General features: G+C 43.5%; 1 long non-coding RNA gene across 1 annotated transcript; it reads right to left on the reverse strand.

Moving 5' to 3' along the window:
* Positions 1-12,825: 12,825 nt before the first annotated feature.
* Positions 12,826-17,193, reverse strand: LOC306795702. The gene is made up of 5 exons (XR_013773004.1): positions 17,071-17,193; positions 16,013-16,138; positions 15,407-15,554; positions 14,781-14,874; positions 12,826-13,837 (listed from the first exon to the last, which is right to left on the reverse strand). It is a non-coding gene; the product is annotated as an uncharacterized lncRNA (long non-coding RNA).
* Between the last annotated feature and the right edge of the window lie 410 nt (positions 17,194-17,603).

The following is a 17,603-nucleotide window of genomic DNA, read 5'->3' on the forward strand; positions in this document are numbered from 1 at the left end:
TGTCGCACTGCTGATGCTGCTGCTTCTGCTCACAGACAGTACAGCTGTTGAGACTGCTCTGCCAGGATGATCATACCCCCCCCCCCAAAAAAAGATTACACCACACACACACATGGCTTGCTATGCTGACCAGCCATTATTTTCAGCTTGTTATTCTGCGTTTTGTTTCCCCAGATTCACACTGCTTTTGTTTCTGTGTTGACTTCTTATATACTGTTGATTCTCCTGTTCCCCACTGCATGTTTCAACCATTCTCCAGGCTGTCAATTAAAGTTCGAGGTAAAGTGCTTGTGTAAAGTTAAACCAAGTAAATAAAAAATAAAAAAATTGTATCCGTCTGTCTCTCTCCTCCCCGTCCTTGCAATCCCCTCTCTTATCTTGAACTTCTTCATCCAACAGCTTCATTTCTCTGCAGGATGAATCCTCTCTGCCGGCTGCGAAAATAAATTGCTCCACAAAAGCCCGAGCAGCTCATGAAAAAACCCACCTCTGTCCAAGTTCAATCAATAGCAAAGCCTGTAATTAAACGCTCCTTCAGTTTCATATGCTCATACAATTCAACCAGTCATTTTCTGTACATTTCAAGCCAGTCAAAATTAAGATTGCAGTCCCCCCCACACCCCCGCACATCTCTCTGCCATACCACATGAGGTGACCCTCCATAAATGTCAGGCTGCCACTGTGGGTTTTGCGTTCGCCGGCGCCGATCACAGATTTAGTGCTCGCAATTATGTCAAAGCGCCCGGAAAAAAACTTGATGAAATGCCACGTCTCAAGGGACCCTAAACCTTACCTTCACCCGTGATTTACATAAATTAATTTCACTCAGCACATTTCTTTTATGGACAGATCCATATTGGTGCGGCCACATTTCATAGGTCTTTCATACAAGACTGAAGCCCTTGTAAAACCCACCGGCACTAAGCGGAGGATGTTTATCCCCATATGTCACCGTTTTTCATGCTTTTTACAGTGACATTACGACAAACCAGTTTTGCAGGCCATATCAGTCAATCAGGCTTGTTGCCATAAATCCTCCGCTGTACCGCAGAAGTTATTGCCACCATGTTGTGTACGTTCAGAAGAAATTGGTGGGGTGGATATCGCGACGGTCAAAACAGGGGGTGGGGCTTTCAAACTGTCAGCTGGCCCCGGTGCAGTGACGGAGGAGGCTCAGAGAACATAGCATTGTGATAAATCAACGTTAAGCGCGACAGCCCAGTGATGATGGAGGAGTGGATGATGGCAGAGGATCGGTGACACCCGCCTTAAAAAAATCTCCATCCGCTGACACGCCGGGTATCCCTTCTTTACGTATCATAAATATCAAGAGATCGTGTTCACCTTGAGGCCTTCAGCACGGGTGTAAGAATAATCTCCAACACGGCTACCTATTGTTCCACCTTTTGTAATCGGACACCGTTCGCGGTTCTACATCTTTGGCCTTCGCCGAGCGGCTTAGACCTGATGAATGTTGGAGTGAGTCCTCGGTCTCAGCTGATTAATACGTGTTTAATCAGGGTTTAGTCGGTAACAGCTGTGGACATCCTGCTCCTCATTTATTTAACATGGACACGTCAGTCACTTCCTCCTTGCTGTTCAACTCATCTAATGCCCCCCCCTCTCTTTTTCACTCAACCTCTTTTTTTGCGCTTTCTAAATCCAAGCTATCTCCCTTATTTTTCCACGATTCGCTGAATGAACTAGATGAAAAGATTGACACCACTCTTATGTCTTAACACACACTCTTCTACTTTAACTCTCAGCTAAAGAGCAAACAAGGCTATTTCCCAAATATCAAGCTTTCCCTCTTTTAAAACAAGTCATAACTTTCCGCATGTTTGAGTTGATTGTGAAGTCATTTCACCTGTGAATTAACATCATTTTATCGATGAAAGATGGTTTTCATGCAAAACTCCTGCCTCATGTGCAAAGCATGTGGGACATCTTCAGCCGCAATTATTAAATTGTTCAAACTCGATTGTCTCAAATCTGTAAGTGGCTCTGTTTTTATCTGCAGCGTCTTTGTGACTGGCAGTGGAAACGATAAGGGACAACGGCTTCTCCCTCGATTCACCTCGTCAGCAGTGAGTAAAAACAGGACGTGTTCCTAATCCTTAAAACACTCTCTTTTACAGTCACATCTGTGCCTTTACAGCCAGTGCTTTACCAATGACCATTAAACAGCTTTGGTGGAGTATAATACTCAAAGGTACTTTGACCGACACGTTGACGGTTTTCACTTTGACTTCCACCGTAATGTGCTGCGACTGCAAGAGAGTCAGATGTCATGTAAAGCTGCATGCAGCAATATTTTCCATGTCAGCCAACTGCCGATTACAAAAGGCCTTTCTCCAATCGAACTGCAACAACGATTCAACCCACCAAAGCTCTCCTGAGCTAGTTCCTCTCACCCCAGTCTTCCTTCTCATCCTCCGTGATAAATCGCACCACCTGCATTGAAAGCGCACCGCATGGATCTGGAAGCCACCTTGAAAAAGATTCCTTTAAGTGTCTTTGCCCACAGCATTTAAAAGACCACCATAGAATTTAAAAATCAATGCATTCAGGTTGCAGCGGCATGCAGAAAGAACAAAAGACTGAGTGGGTGAAAATGAAAACCAAAATGATTTCAGCCATTTAAACCAGAGTCAGATTGGGATCAGTTGAGTCTCTAGTTGCAGCCTTAGGGTTTATTGTGTTTGTCTGTTGTTTCTTTTTTTCCACCAGCAATCTGCTCTCCGCAAGGACGCAAGCAGAGCTAGCTCTGAGAGGTTTTGCCCGAAGATAAATTGGGTAACCTTCTTCTGTCATTAGTAATACCTTTTCCACTGGTGAACAGCAAGACCGAGGCGGCACAGGGGTGATGGAGGGAAGAGAGAGCAGGGGTGGGGGTGGTGGAGGGGACGAGAGCCAGGAGTCAGCAGTAATTAGCCATGGAACAAAAGCCCACACGGCTCCGTTATGGCTCGAGTTTCACACCTCGAGCCATCGGCGAGGGCTGCGGCTGCTGCGAGGTGTCCATCTGAAACAGAGACACCAGCAGCGGCTCCGTCCTCGGCCTGTCTTCAATCCATCGCGACGCCTCCGCACTGCTGTCTCTCTGTGGCCCGGCTGGCAGGGACGTGCTGTGTCTGGCTGACTTGCCATGTCTGCCTAGGGCACACGGTTATAGATCCCACTAGAGTCATGGGTAGGAGCAACACAACCTGTATTTCTCTCACTTTACTCTGTGCACTAAGTATGAAGCTACTCATCTAGCTCATCCTTTTCAAATCATTTTTCGTGTATGGATTAAAAATATATAAATACATATTATTATCATTCTATGTGTTAATATATTTGTTTTATTCTGAAGATCTGTTTGAGATCTACAAAGTCTGTTTCCCTGCTTCGTCTGCAGGCAGCTGTTGACAGATGATGATAAGTAACATTTAGAGTATTGTGGTAAACAAGAACTTTCTAGTCTCTGCAGAATCTTTAAGTCTGAATGTGGTTCCATACAGTCTTTACCTTATTCATAACACCCGCAGCACCCCCTAAATATGTCTGCAGTTTGAAAAGAAACGATAGAAGATCACATATGTATATCCGATGCACTGACATTGCTTTATTATCAATGAGGAAATCATCTCCCCCCCCCTGACTGCTAGCAAGTTAGCTCTACCCCCAGTGGCCCATGTGCTTCTATTAGTGCACAATGCAGGTGCTGAAAATGCAGTTCAAGATCCAAATCCAAGTGGGGTGCTCGGCACAAGAATCCCCTCCCACCCCCGTGACTGTTTTCGGGAAAGGCCCGCGTCGACGGGCCCTTCATTAGAGTCTTTGTCCTGGAAGAGCCGAGTACATAATTAATGTCTGCATGATGGATCACATGGGTGGATTGCGAACAGCGAAGAGGTCTGCAGAAAAAACGGCAGAATTGATGCGAGGCTATTTTCCCTGTTGGACACGCCCACTGTGTGCCCCTTCAGCGCTGCCGCCCAAATTGCTGATTAGAAAGTCACAATATTTGCAACAGTGGGGACTTTAGTACAGGTGCGAGTGAAAATGAACCCCCCTGCGCCTTCTACTCTGCTGCTTTTTCCGTGCGCCCATGCGAGGGAATCGAAAAGCGGCCGCGGCCCGACAAATGATCGTCTTCATTGCGATGCTCACAGGTGGGGCTTTGGCTGGATGTAAACCATTAATCAAAGCCTTCGTTAATGATGCAGAAAGCACTGTGGAAATTAAACTCCTTCTGTTCCCGTTCCCATGATGTTGTGGTGCTCTTGGGTTCGAGCCGGTGTGATGAAGAGTAAGACATCATGGTTCTTATTCTTCATTTATCAGTAAGAAACTGCTGTCGCTCGAGGTGTCGTCCTGTACGTCAAATTGCAGCTCAAGAGTTCAGTTTAATGATTCGAACATTTGACTTCCAGATAGAATGCCGGGACGAACATCGGTGTGCTGACTTTCCTCTCAACCTCCAGGCTATGTTTTCATAAAACAAACTAAATCAGAACTAATTGCAGCACATGGGTTTTTACATAAGAGATCAAGCGGGCTCAAGTGGAATGGCGTCTAATTGACAGAGCAGGGAATGTTTGATCTCAGTGATTTCATTTAATACCCTCCTAAGGGAAGCCAAGTGCAATTTCATGCACCATTTCCAGAGTTTTTGGACATATAGCTTATATCTGACAGGAACTGCTTTGCACCATTCCTCAAAAAACCCTGCATGCCTGAAGGTGGCGAGAGCCCCAGTGTCCTGATGCTCGTCACTCATCTCGCTGGCAGTTTTTGAGATGTAATTTCAAATAAATGTGTCTGTCTTTCGCCAGTGTTCTCAGTAGTCTGCTGCGCCAGTGGACGAGGTGACTCGCTCAATTATACATTTACTTAGACGAGTAATAAAGCGCTGCCACTCTCTGCCAACGCTGGGGCTTATTATACCGGCTGTACAAGCTGTTTTCCCAGCCTCCTGTTCCTCCCCTCTCACTGATCAAGACGTTCATCCCAAAGAGAGGCACACTTATCGGAGACTGCGACTCCCAGCAGTGCACTCATTCACTGTGGAAAGCCCCATCCTTACAGTTTTGTCTCATCATACATGCATGTTTTTGTTTCCCCTCACATGAGGCTGTAATCTTCAGATACAGTCACCAGAAAACAATGTTGGATGAAAACACTATTTCCTCTCTTCCGACACCCTCACATGATGACATCATCAGTCCAACCTCCAAGCGTGCCCCATGTCTGCAGAAGATGAGCTTCATCAGGATTGTTTGCTTCGACTTCTATGCTCACCACAAGCAAGGTTCAGTCTCAAAGGACATGCTTTCTCACCATCATCCTCATCAAAATAACTTCAATAGAAATGATGCAATCCCATTTTTTATGGAGGAGAAATAACATTTTCCCGTGTTGCATTGTTTGCGGCCGCCCTTTTCGTGAAAGCATGTTAAAGCTGACATGCAGCCAGGGTGTTTGATGCTGTTGGAATAGAATATCCCATTTGTTTGTGACGAGGAGCCGCATGAAAGAGCATCTCTTATGAGCTCCAGTTGTTCGGGAAGGCGCCCGGAAAACACTCGATGCATGATTCACAAGCAGCTTTTACACGAGACCTCTTCTTCTTCATTTGATGTTGTCCTCCGGGGGGGGGGGGGGGGGGGGGGACTGTCTTGAAATGTCCCTGCTGACTGGATCTGAACTTACAACTTATATACTTGCGTTCTAAACTGACTGAGCCCACTTTCTCTCACAAACACTAAAACTGCGAACCATCGTCATGTGTAAGATCCCCCGGGAGGCCATTCCTTCTTCCTCACAGCGAGAGTGAGACCGACCGACCGACTGCTTCTCATTGAATTGACAGCTCGTGTTTCACTGCTGCATTTGGCAAACGGTGACGTGAAGAGATCTTATCCCCGAAGTTAACGCTCCACTAATTGGGCATGCATGAGAGAGAGAGAGAGAGCGCACACACACTCACTTTGACACATGCTCAGCCTTGTTGCTAATAATTCAGCAGCTATCACATGATCGTATACAGTTCCTGAAAGGTAATGCTGTTGACACGTTTTTAATCTTCCAGCAGAGTTATGACTGGAGGTTAGCAACAGCTCTTCCAATTAACACCGCAGCACCTTCGGGGCGCAAATGATTGTTCACTTCACCGTAATGTGTCTTGATGAAAATGGATACCTGAAAATGGATACCTGAAAACTCCGCGCATGCCGTCAAAGTCATCTGCATAGCCGCGCGGTGCGACGATAACATCTGTGGAAGCGCTCTTATCACAGACTCGGTAATCCGTAAAAAGGAAACTATCCAAGCTGCTCGGAACAAACTCAGTGTTTTAAGACAGACAAGAGTTTTTACTGTTATATCCTTTCACAAATATTTGTAACATCTGTTTAGGGTTTTCAGTGAAATGAAATTGTTTTGGATAAAAGGATCAATTCCTCCGAGGGCAGGGAGATTCAATGTGTGGTGAAATGGTCATATGCACTAAAAACGCTGTCGCTCAATACAAGGCCTTTCCTGGCCTGTGGTTTCCAGGGAAACCGTGTGTGTGTGTGCGTGCGGTGTGTGTGTGTGTACTTGCGTAATTACACGTATGCAGCTGGCAGCATCTGTGTGAGTGGGATTCTTTATGTAACTGGGTATATGGCTGTATTCATACACATGCTACCCATGTTTCAGAGTAGTGTGGCGCACATCATATTATTACTTGGTATATGTTTCAATGGCCCTTTTGATGGGAGACATCTTGGCTTGTCACAATAGGAAAACCACAGGTGTAAATAATTAAATGCATTATTGTTGATTTCCATTTAGCTGCTTTGGTTTCTGGGTCCTGTTTTGATTTGAATGAACTTTAAAATGTTGCTTTTTGGTTAATTAGTTTATTTCAATATTTCCGACCATCAATCCATGTTATCAACAGGTCTATCTTATCCTCCATGCTGCTCACAGTCACATTTGTCAAGCAGATTTGGACGACATCAAACGAGGTGGACAGCATTGGAAAAATTAGGAGCTGAAACAGAAAGTTGACACTCAGAGGAAACGTACTTTACATTCATTATTTGTGGCAAAACTGCAGCGCTTGGCCAGACTTCAGAGAGTGAGCTCTTTTTCTTCATCTTTTTCTGTTCACACTAGGTGATGCTGACGCGTGTGACCAATCGGATGAAGCGGATGCTCAAGCGGACGTGGGGGGGGGGGCTAGAGTGACTCACGCGGATGGACCGATGCCATACTGAGAGAGCCGACTGGCTGAGGTAGGATACGAGTCTCTCTGTCAGCTGGAGAGGAGAGGGGGAGTCGGGTGTAATGAGGGAAGACGTTTCTGATTCACCCTCTCCTCCCCTCAGTCACATATGAAAGGATTGAAAGCCGTGATGAATCCACACGTTGCATTCTTCCAGTACGCACACTGCACACACTCACAGAAACATGCTGGCTGCTATTAGAGAGACTGTCACATCCTCAGTATCCCCCAAAAAATCAGGGGAATTAGATTAAAGTTATTATTTGTAACCTCTGAAGTATGAACAGTGAACAGTGAGGCTGTTATCAGTGAGATACAAACGGTAACAATGGATGACACGCATGCGTCGTTTCCTGAAGGCAATTTAAATCCTCTGGGATTGGCGGACTACGCCACTAACTATGAAAACCACTTCATGGAAAGGTTATTACACAATGTAAGAACATTGAATGACTATAGAAATGCCAATCATGATAGATTTAAAAGCAGCGTTTGATTTCAATGAAAATCTTATAACTTATAACTGTGTGTGCGGTGGATGAGGGAGGAACCGAATGTGCACATTTCCATGAGGTTATGTGTGTGTCAGAGATCTATAGCACTCTCCAGTTGTTTTGTCACATCCCCTCCCCTCTCCCCTGTGTGGCATTCTTGTCAGAGCCAGCCCAGTGACATTCTCAGTCAGCTGAACTCCGGGACCTTTTAGTGTCACCCTCTGTTGTCATTTCTGACTGCTACAGCCCAGACAATGATGCACTCGCACTGTGGGGTGGGAAATGATATACAGCCAAGGTCTGCCTGGCTCAAAGTTGTTTTTCCACGATGCCATCAAACCGCCTTTTGCTAGCACAGAGAGCCACTCAATGCAGTGATGAAAAAAAGAGAAAAGTTTTTCGCGATGTCATCTGCACTCAAGAATTGAGAAAGAAGTCAGACAAAACTTTCGCGTTTGACATTTGCTATTCACTGAAGCTGATGCAAATATGTGGAATAAATGCAATACTTACATTCCGTACAACACATGATTCCCAGTTGTAACTTCCGTTCTGCGAAATCAAGAATCAACAAGCCGAAAGCAATACAAACCATCATCGGTCTCTCCTTAGTTCATCCTGTTACAGTGTTGCAAACCCAATCGTAGAGTACTTAATTGCCCCTGACAAAATCAAATCGGCTTTGTCCCTGAGGGAGGGTAAAAGTGCATGCATCTTATCCATAAATCAGGTGCGTGGGGCCGAAGTAAGGTGGCAGTGGCAGTTATATTGGAGCCTCAGCTGAGTCACGTGCCTCCTGGAAGAAAATGGAACTGTCGTAGGAGCCGTGAAATAGTGCGGCAGCAGCATCACTCACGTCTCTCTGCCCCTTTTATGTCATTATCACACTGGAACAAAGTGTGTGTGGGCGTGTGATGCACCGTGCTGGCAACAGGTGCAGCTAAAAACAATTTACAATTTGTGTGTTATTAAGATTCAAACGCATGTACAAGCATGCACCTGCTCGCCTCCGACTCCGACTTCACTGAGAATGATTTAATTGCCGGCGCAGGTTCAAACTCTTTCTCAGAAGACAACCTGGGGACTATTCAGCCTGACTAAAATACACAGCTGCCCTCCCACCACCTACACTCGCCATCTCCGAGGTGTCGAGCTGCTCTGCGAGCGTGGGTTTCGCTACAGCTGCCTTTAACTACGTCCTCCGTATTGATTCGAGTCTGGCTGCAACCTCGTATCAGGGCTTTGCAAAGTCCTCTGCTGCATTAAGTCCTGGTCCTAATTGAAGCCTCCCAGAGGCTAACTGGCTCGATTGCTCCGACATGTCAAAAAGCATCAGTCAGTTAAATGGGGCTGGGAGATGGTGAGCCGTTATTGCTGCTGCTGCTGCCTGCAGACTGTGACCTTGTGGTGAGACCGAGCTTGAAATGTCTCCTCTGAACTCGCTGCTTCCCCGGAACTTCCAAGTATTTCTATTCTTGACTCGATACCCACCAATGAGCAAGTGTGCCTCGTGTGAGCGCATGTGTCTTTCATTCAATCAAATGCAACGTGTGAGCATGTCCACAGATTTCTGAGGCCCACGGCTGCGGGGGTTCAATGAATGACAGCTGTTCTGAGTGGCTGCTGATCCTGCAGCAGAATCCTCCCAAAAGATGCAGCCTGGAATGCTGGGGATGGGCAAACCGCACGGCTGGATCTGCCTGGAGAAAAGGCCAGAGCACCCAGCACTGTATGCAAGGGATGACGACATGGTGTTGCCATAGCAACGCAGAGGTGTTGACAAGGGGTGATGAGCAACATGCAACCTGCGTCATCTGTAGGTATCAAGCACCTAAGCTAATGTGCGTCGAGCCACGAATGCATCTGATAAATGTTCTCAATCATAATTACGCAATGTAATATGTGTGATGTTGAAGCTGTTAAGAAGCACCAGCAAGGAGGACACGAAGATGCTGTGTTTGAGTGTGGGGGGGGGGGGGGACTTTGCCTTGTCTTTTGGTGTCGCTCTCTGCAGCTCAGTGTCAGGAACTAGTGGATCACTTCAGAAAGAGGCAGCTGCAGCTCTCGACACGGAGGTGAAGAGGTAGACATGGTGCAGTCGCAAGTGTCCATTCATACATGCCAGCAACTATCCAGGTCTGAAAGCTCATAGTCTACGTTTAAACCAGTGGCGGCCAGTGTGCTGTTCTTCGCCTCGGTGTGCAGGGGAGGCACTGAGAGGGAGGAGGCAAGCAGCACAAACAAACTGGTTTGAAAAACCAAGGCCGGTTGCTGCAGCCTGAAGGCAGTAGCAGGGCAGTGGGCGCGGACAAAACTGAAATCTGTCCGACACAAAACCATCCGCCCCCTCTCCGGTGAGCTGCCATCGACTGAGCACCTAGAGCCTCTGGCTCTTACCCCCAAGGTGCAACATGAAGTGCTGAAGGCGCTCTGCTGTGCCGGCAGCCATCAGACTGTACAATACCTGTTGTGTGAATAGCCACATCTCACAGCCACCAAGGATGATGCTGGAGGAATCTCCTCTTACTGAGCAATGAAGCTGAAACACCATACGCTCCGAGATGGTTCATTTTGACTCTAAGTCCACCTGTTGCCACCAAAATGCCGTGATAGCACAGGGAATCTACTCATCGAGATATATCATTCATGCGCTGCCACCGCAGAGAATCAGTCGGCTTCACTCAAAAATGTGGACGTGCAGAATATAAATCTCATGTTGCCTCTTTACAGTTCAATTTCTGCCACCAATGAAAAATGAACCGGCGTGCAGTGTAGTTCTTCTCAGGAGTATATATTTCAAAGTGCATTACATCGAAGGCATTTTGACGTCTTCTTCTACAACCCTACATTTAAGTGCCGACAGGCAGTTGTTGAAATTCTGAACAACCTGACTAATGTATGTTTAAAATTCAGTTCAATGAAAGAATCTTTATGAACTATACCCTAATGTCAGTAGATAGCATTAGCAGCTGCTGACATCAATGACCCAAACATTTGATTTAATCAAATTAACATGGAATAAAGAAACATTGGACATATGTATTGTCCTCTAAACAGCTGCTTGTTCTCCATTTGCTGTTGGTAGCTTTCCATCCTTGTAACAGCAAAGATTACCATAAAGCCTGACTCAAAAACAGTGCATCACTTAGGGACATTCTGACATTGTTTGTCTCTCTCGTCTTCCTCTTGTGGGTGTCTCCTTCTCTAATCTAATCTAAGTTTGTTCTTGCTGCTTTGCCGCTTACGGTATGAAGAGGACTGCGTCTGGGACTGAAGTTTAGCGGTAGCTGCATGACTGGCAGTATCTCACAGGTAGACTTTCCCTTTGATTGATGCTAAAGGATTACGGCTTCATAGTCTCTGCCTGTCACCCGTCGTAGGGGAATGGTGGATAGAGACGCCGGAGGGCTCTTGGCTTACACGGCGCTGTTTGCCTGGAACTGGCTATCGACACGGGCCATAAATCACTCACTAATATTTTTATGCATCCGGTCCTTCCGACTGCTGCTAATGTTTCCTCCCCCTGCTTCCTTTGCAACTCATTTGAGCCGAGTGGCGATGCATGACAATGTGTGCGTAGTGGGGGTTTCTAGAACCGCCTTGGCTTCTGTCTGGATTGGCTTTAAAGTGCAACTGCCGTGACCTAGCGGCAATGTGTGACATCAAGATTATGTGAAAGGGGCAATGGAAGACGAATCAAATGCAGCCCTGAATTGTCAGGGCTTGCCCCCCAATGTCATTGTAGAAGCCTTAATCCTACATAAATCCTACGTCAGTATTTTAATGGCTTCCATAATTCTTCAAAAACTGTCAAGTTGCATTAAGAAACCTGTCTGAAAGAAACCCCTGCACATCTGTACGATTGAATCCAATGCAGGAAGCAATTTGCCTTGTAAATGGTAAGTCCTAAAGCAGCTAGATTTAGTTTTTGCCTTGGTGGACCCCCCGACCCTCGACGAGCTCCCAGCACGGTGACTGTGGCCGTTGTTGCCCTCGTTGCCGTCATGTCCTGACCTTCGCTGCCTTAGCGTGTCACACTCTTATCAAAAGCTATCAGATGGCACCGCGGGGCCCGGAGCAAGCAAGCAAACACCCTGATACGATCTGTCTGTCTGGTTAAAGGAGCTGCCCTCCTCGGCTGCTCTTTACCCTTCTCCATCAACACCTGTGGCAGCTTGAGGGAAACTTAGTGCTGCGTTTGTCTCTGTTTTTGTGCAAGTTTCCCATTCTTGGTGTCTCATTTTTCAAAGTGTGAAAATGCATGTTTCCGGATCCGTGTGTGCATGAGAAGCAAATGCGATCACGCTAATAGGATCAGTGAAAGATTTGAGGCGAATAAGACGATTGTCTTTCCTGAGTTAGATGAAAATATTGATGCCGCTCTCGTGTATATCACAGCTTCGTCTGGCACAAAGGCCCGAGGCACGACGCATCTTGTTTAAACGGTAGAAAAAGCAAAGTGAGAAAGACCGTTCGATGAACGGCGAGCAGCCATAGGTAGGCATAGCAGGTCTGTCAAGCTTTGGACACAAGAGCAATACTTGACATTTTAAGAACAACTTTGCTTCATGCACTTTATTTCACATTCATGTTATTTTTTATGGCATCTACATGTCAGTTAAAAGTGGTCAGGGACACAATAAGAGCAGAATACAGTGTGTATTGTACTTTCAAATGAAGTTAGTTGGCAAGTGCATTATAGGAAAAAAGGTCTTCAGTGACACATGGAGAATACAAAATGCACTTTCTTTTCCCAAAGTGCATTTCAGTTCAGTGTGTTCACTCCTCAGTGACTATGTGCAATGCAAAATACCTTGCATTAAGTAGTTTTGATGCAATTTGTCCGCTTATTTATAATTTGTGATTTCCGTATCAGACTAGCCACACTCTAAAAAAAAAAAAGTTGAGTATACTTAAAAAGGTTAAGCAACCAGCTGCAAAGGCTTTTTTGAGTATGCTCAACTAAGTTGTGTCAACTTAGGATAAGAAGTTAACTCAAAGTGCTATTTTAAGTTTCTCAAACTTGATATTTCAAGTGTTCTTTACTTAAGTACATGAGTAGACGTGAGGATCAAACTCAATATTTTAAGTTATGTTAACTTAAGTACATAAGTAGGTCTGAATAGTAATAAGTTTGAGAAACTTAAAATAGCACTTTGAGTTAACTTCTTATCCTAAGTTGACACAACTTAGTTGAGCATACTCAAAAAAGCCTTTGCAGCTGGTTGCTTAACCTTTTTAAGTATACTCAACTTTTCTTTCTTTACAGCCTTCATTTTTAATTAATTGGAAATGTACACCGTTAAAGAAAAGAAAAACATCGTAAAACACAAAATGTTTAATAACAATAAGTTATTTGCTTGCAAAACAATATTGTCTTTCAATTTCAACACTTGAATAGTAGACAGCAGGGGGTCAACATCCTTATAATCTCTACTTCATGCCATTTTAAACCCAAAGACACAGACTAAAGTTCCGTCCTAATACTCAGTCAAAACAAAAAGAAATGCAAATATGTGTCTGCATGGCGCTATGTGGCAGTAACAACAATAAACAAAAATTATAATACACCTAAAGCACAGGACCAGCAGTGGATAGTTCAGCTGTAATATACAAAGTATATACAAATAATAAACTTGTTAAACATCTAACACTTAAGGGTGTTGACCAATTTGGTCAACTCATACCATCGGCATTTGGTCAAGTTGGTGACATTTCAGTCCCTCATGAAAATCCAGTCAAGACCATAGGCGTGGTTTAGATATGGCAGGCTACTTCAGCAAACTGTTCTTTAAGGCCTGAACCCGGGTAGAGCACTGGGTACCAAGGTTCATGAACACCTTTTGAATTACTTAAAAAATGTGTACCGTAAGTCCTTCGGATAGTCCAGGTTAAGAGCCTGGATGAGCCCAAACAAAAGGGCAAATGCGGTTGGGAAGTCGCATACATCCTCCAGGACAATCCGTTCCTCAATAACCAGGGCGATGCTTATTGTTGTTGGACTTGAGCGGACCACCCCAACGCCATCTTCAACAACTGAATATTCCAAGTTCAACTCCCTTGACGCAAAATTCCTCCGGGTCTGTATTTTAAAGAAAAACAAGCATAGAGAGACTTTCATAAATATTCACCCCCTCTTTAAAATTCTCTTTTTTTTCGTTCCCATTCTGTAACAATACATTTGAAAAGTCAAAATACATTTTTGGTTGGTCAATTTTCTGCAGATTTTAAAAACAAAAATATACCACTTTCATACCATATTCACCCCCTACACATTTGTATTATAGTATTTTAATATTTAAATATTCATACTCTGAATGTCGTGTCTTGTGATTAAATAAATAAATAAATAGATAGAGCAGAATACAGGGAAACATTTGCTCACTGTACAGGCTTCCTTCGATTCAATAAGTGACAAAAACCTGAAGGAACTGGAGCAAATCTGCCATAAAACAATGGACAAAATCACTCCAAATCTGCCAGATTCTTACTCTGAAGACATGTAGCAGCAAAGGGTGCTAATGTTGTGTAGGGACTTTTTTAGTTTTATTTTCTTAAAAAGATTAGCTAACCAAAAAGGTATTTTGACTTTGAAAATGCACTGACAGAGAATGACTTTACAATTAAAAACACTCAAATATGTACATGCATCATTTTTAAGTCAGACAAATCTTCAACAGGTCTAAATACTTTCTGAATGCACTGTATACGAGGTCTCAAAACCCATGACTAATTTGGGCTTGGAATTATAAATGTTACCAGTAAATTTGAAGGAGAATTGCTGTTACAAAATGCATGTGATGCAGGCACCACACTCACATGTAACCTTGATGCTACAGTAATATTGCCAGTATTGACGATATCACATGAAATGAAATGTTAAAAACTGTAAAGTTACACTTATTAAACTATTTAGGTGGAATAACAAAGTAACAGTGAAGTAGAAATGAGGGTTTGATGAAAGTTTGCATTCGTGTTTTCTTGCTCAATGTGCAACCTAAATGACATTGACACATTAGTCTTACCAGATATTTCTTCAGAAAGCCGTCCGGCTTCGCCATCAAAGAACGGTAGACCCCATAGAGCTGTAGAGTTTCTGTGGGCAAGCACATCAGTTGTCTGAAAGATACAAAATGAAGATTAAAAATGTATATATTCATAATAATTAAAATTCAAAAAATTCAATGCAAACTATAGAAGACAAAGGCATTTGGCAAACTGCTTCCAGCATTGTCGCATGCATTTCAGGTTGGCTGTATTCACTAACTAAATTAACCTATATTTTACCACTGTATATATGGGCATCATGTTTTTGGACACAGCTTAAGGGTGAAAACACAGTAACGCTCTCTTGCTTTTCATCTCCGAAATCACCAATTTGAAATGTCAATTAAGTCAAACAATACAATACACCTGTGAACATTAACGTGTCTTCATATTTATTTTGTAAGACAAACTGGAATATTAAAGGGTGATCTGATGGTAAATGCTCTGCTCCAATGTTATGGTTTGCATAGTTTCATAATTGATGTCTTGTGTCGGACTAAATAATTGTGAAAATGCCCCTCGTCTGTCCCCCAGTTTTTGGTCCCAGTTCAAATCTAATTGAGGACCCCTGCTATACCACATGCACTTCCTACTTATTGATTACCTGTTCATCAAAGGTGTCTAGAAGGATCCTCATGTCCTTTCCAATGTTCCGCGGCGTGATCTGTACAGCTTAATAAGCTGCGATGAGTGTGCATCCAATGATGACAGGAAGATCTTCTTCAGGTCCACTCGAGTAATTCTGTAGAACTCTGCACAAAACAGTTTGCATGTAAAGAAACAATGATGCAAGTTTATGTTCAATTGTACAATTGTCCAAAGGCATTAGATACATGCTGCTTTCTATTTCAGAACAACCAACAGTAGCCTGTGGATCATTGCACTCTGCAGGCAATTCTTCATCTGCTTCTGGTAGATCAGTTGGAGTTGTTGGAGATATTACAGATTATCTAAAATAATTAACACTGTAAGATTTGTACTTACCGGATTTGTTACCGGCTTACATGACTACTGAAGGACATTACTTGTAAATTCACAGTTTTTGAATAGACAACAGTCACATGCTGCTTCAAATGAGCCCTGAGATGGCCTATGCATTTTTCTGGAGCACAGAGGACCTTACAGTCACACAATTCACAACAAAATGTGACCTGCACTTTAGGTTTACCAGACTGTTTATGTACTCTTGAAAGGTGGGATTTTAACGCACCAGTTGTCTTGAGAGTTCAGGTGCAGGCTGTATACAGGCACGGGAGTGGTTAGAGTCACGCCTGGTAATGTCTGTAATGCTTTCAGAGGACATCTTGACTGGGGTGGAAAAACTTGCATCCAAATCCTATGAAGGAAAGATAAGAACATGTTAACAATGTGCATAGTTGTCAAAACTCCATGCAAACCTAACAGCTTCACATCCCCTTATTTTCAAAGTTGCTCAAAGATGGGAAATATTTATTGCCAAGGAGTAATGGTACATTTTTTACTAAAACAGAAAAGCAGTTTGCCATGATTTATTAAATGTACACTGAGAACTGAGAATGTAAAAGATGATTCCACTAACCTCTAACTATGTTTACCTTAAGTGTGTAAAGGAGCAAGTCATTAAAATGGTTTTATCATAATGACAAACAATACTATGAGTGATGGAAGGAAGGGGGTGACCACAAAAAGCAACAGAACCTTCATCCCCCCTTTTGCTGAGTATTTTTAAATGTGTATTCATGCATATTTGTTTTGTATCATCAGGGAAGGAAAAGCATCGGTCAAGGAGTCTTACGAGTAACACAAATAAATTGGGTGCACAAAAGAACGGCGTGTTGCTTTATGCCTACTTCATTACCTGGAAGGTATCGAGTGCACCTCAATGGTACACGCGCGCGAGTAACTTAAACTAGCATGCTAAAGCCCTCGTGTTTCAACGCCACCAACACTAACGAACGGCGAAGCACTTTGCAGCAACATGTCAGCTAGCTAACAGAAACCAACCAATGTAACGTTAGCATACGGCGCTATAACATTGTGCACGTGCATACAACGTAGTAGCTTTAGCTAGTACAGACGTTAACTTTAATATGTGCAAATTCACTCGACCATGCAAAACCGCAAGCCGCGGGTCATTATCGTTAAATTACACATGACATTATGAACGTGAAAAATAGGGTGGGGTCCGTCACATTGTAAACTTCTTAATGTTAACTTTTGCATTAAAAAAAGAACATGTTCGCTGACCAGCCCGTTAGCAAACACACTCCAGAACATACACAGCCTTACCTTGTTAATTTGTGATCAAGGTAGACAGCATGCTGCAGCAACACTTGAGCTGACGTGGACCAGCGTGGACTTGCTAACGTTATCTCTAACCGAAGGCACTGGTGTAGCGCAGTGACGTTTTTTTTCCCTCTCTTCTTCTTCTTCTTCTGCTCCTACTGCTGCTGCTGCTTCTTCTTCTTCTTCTCCTGAATTTGTGGCGGTTGGTTTTTTTTTTTTTTCTTGATTGAACTTTATTGAACATTGTCAACAGACATTCAGCAGATCATGAACATTCTTACACATATAAGATTTAGGTATAAAAAGTAAATGTCAATCAAATCAAATCTAAACAAATAAGGTATTTAAACATAATGGTATCTTAACAGGGGCTAAAGAAAATAATGTTTTATTTATTTTATTTTATTATTTAAAATATATAATTATAGTATATATATATATATATACACACATACATACATATATGTACATGTATATATTTACTAAAATCTACCCATGCACAGTGGCCTTAGTTACCTCAGCAGATGCCCAAACCA

The sequence above is a fragment of the Melanostigma gelatinosum genome, assembly GCF_949748355.1.
Source record: "Melanostigma gelatinosum genome assembly, chromosome: 22".
NCBI classification, from domain to species: Eukaryota; Metazoa; Chordata; class Actinopteri; order Perciformes; family Zoarcidae; genus Melanostigma; species Melanostigma gelatinosum.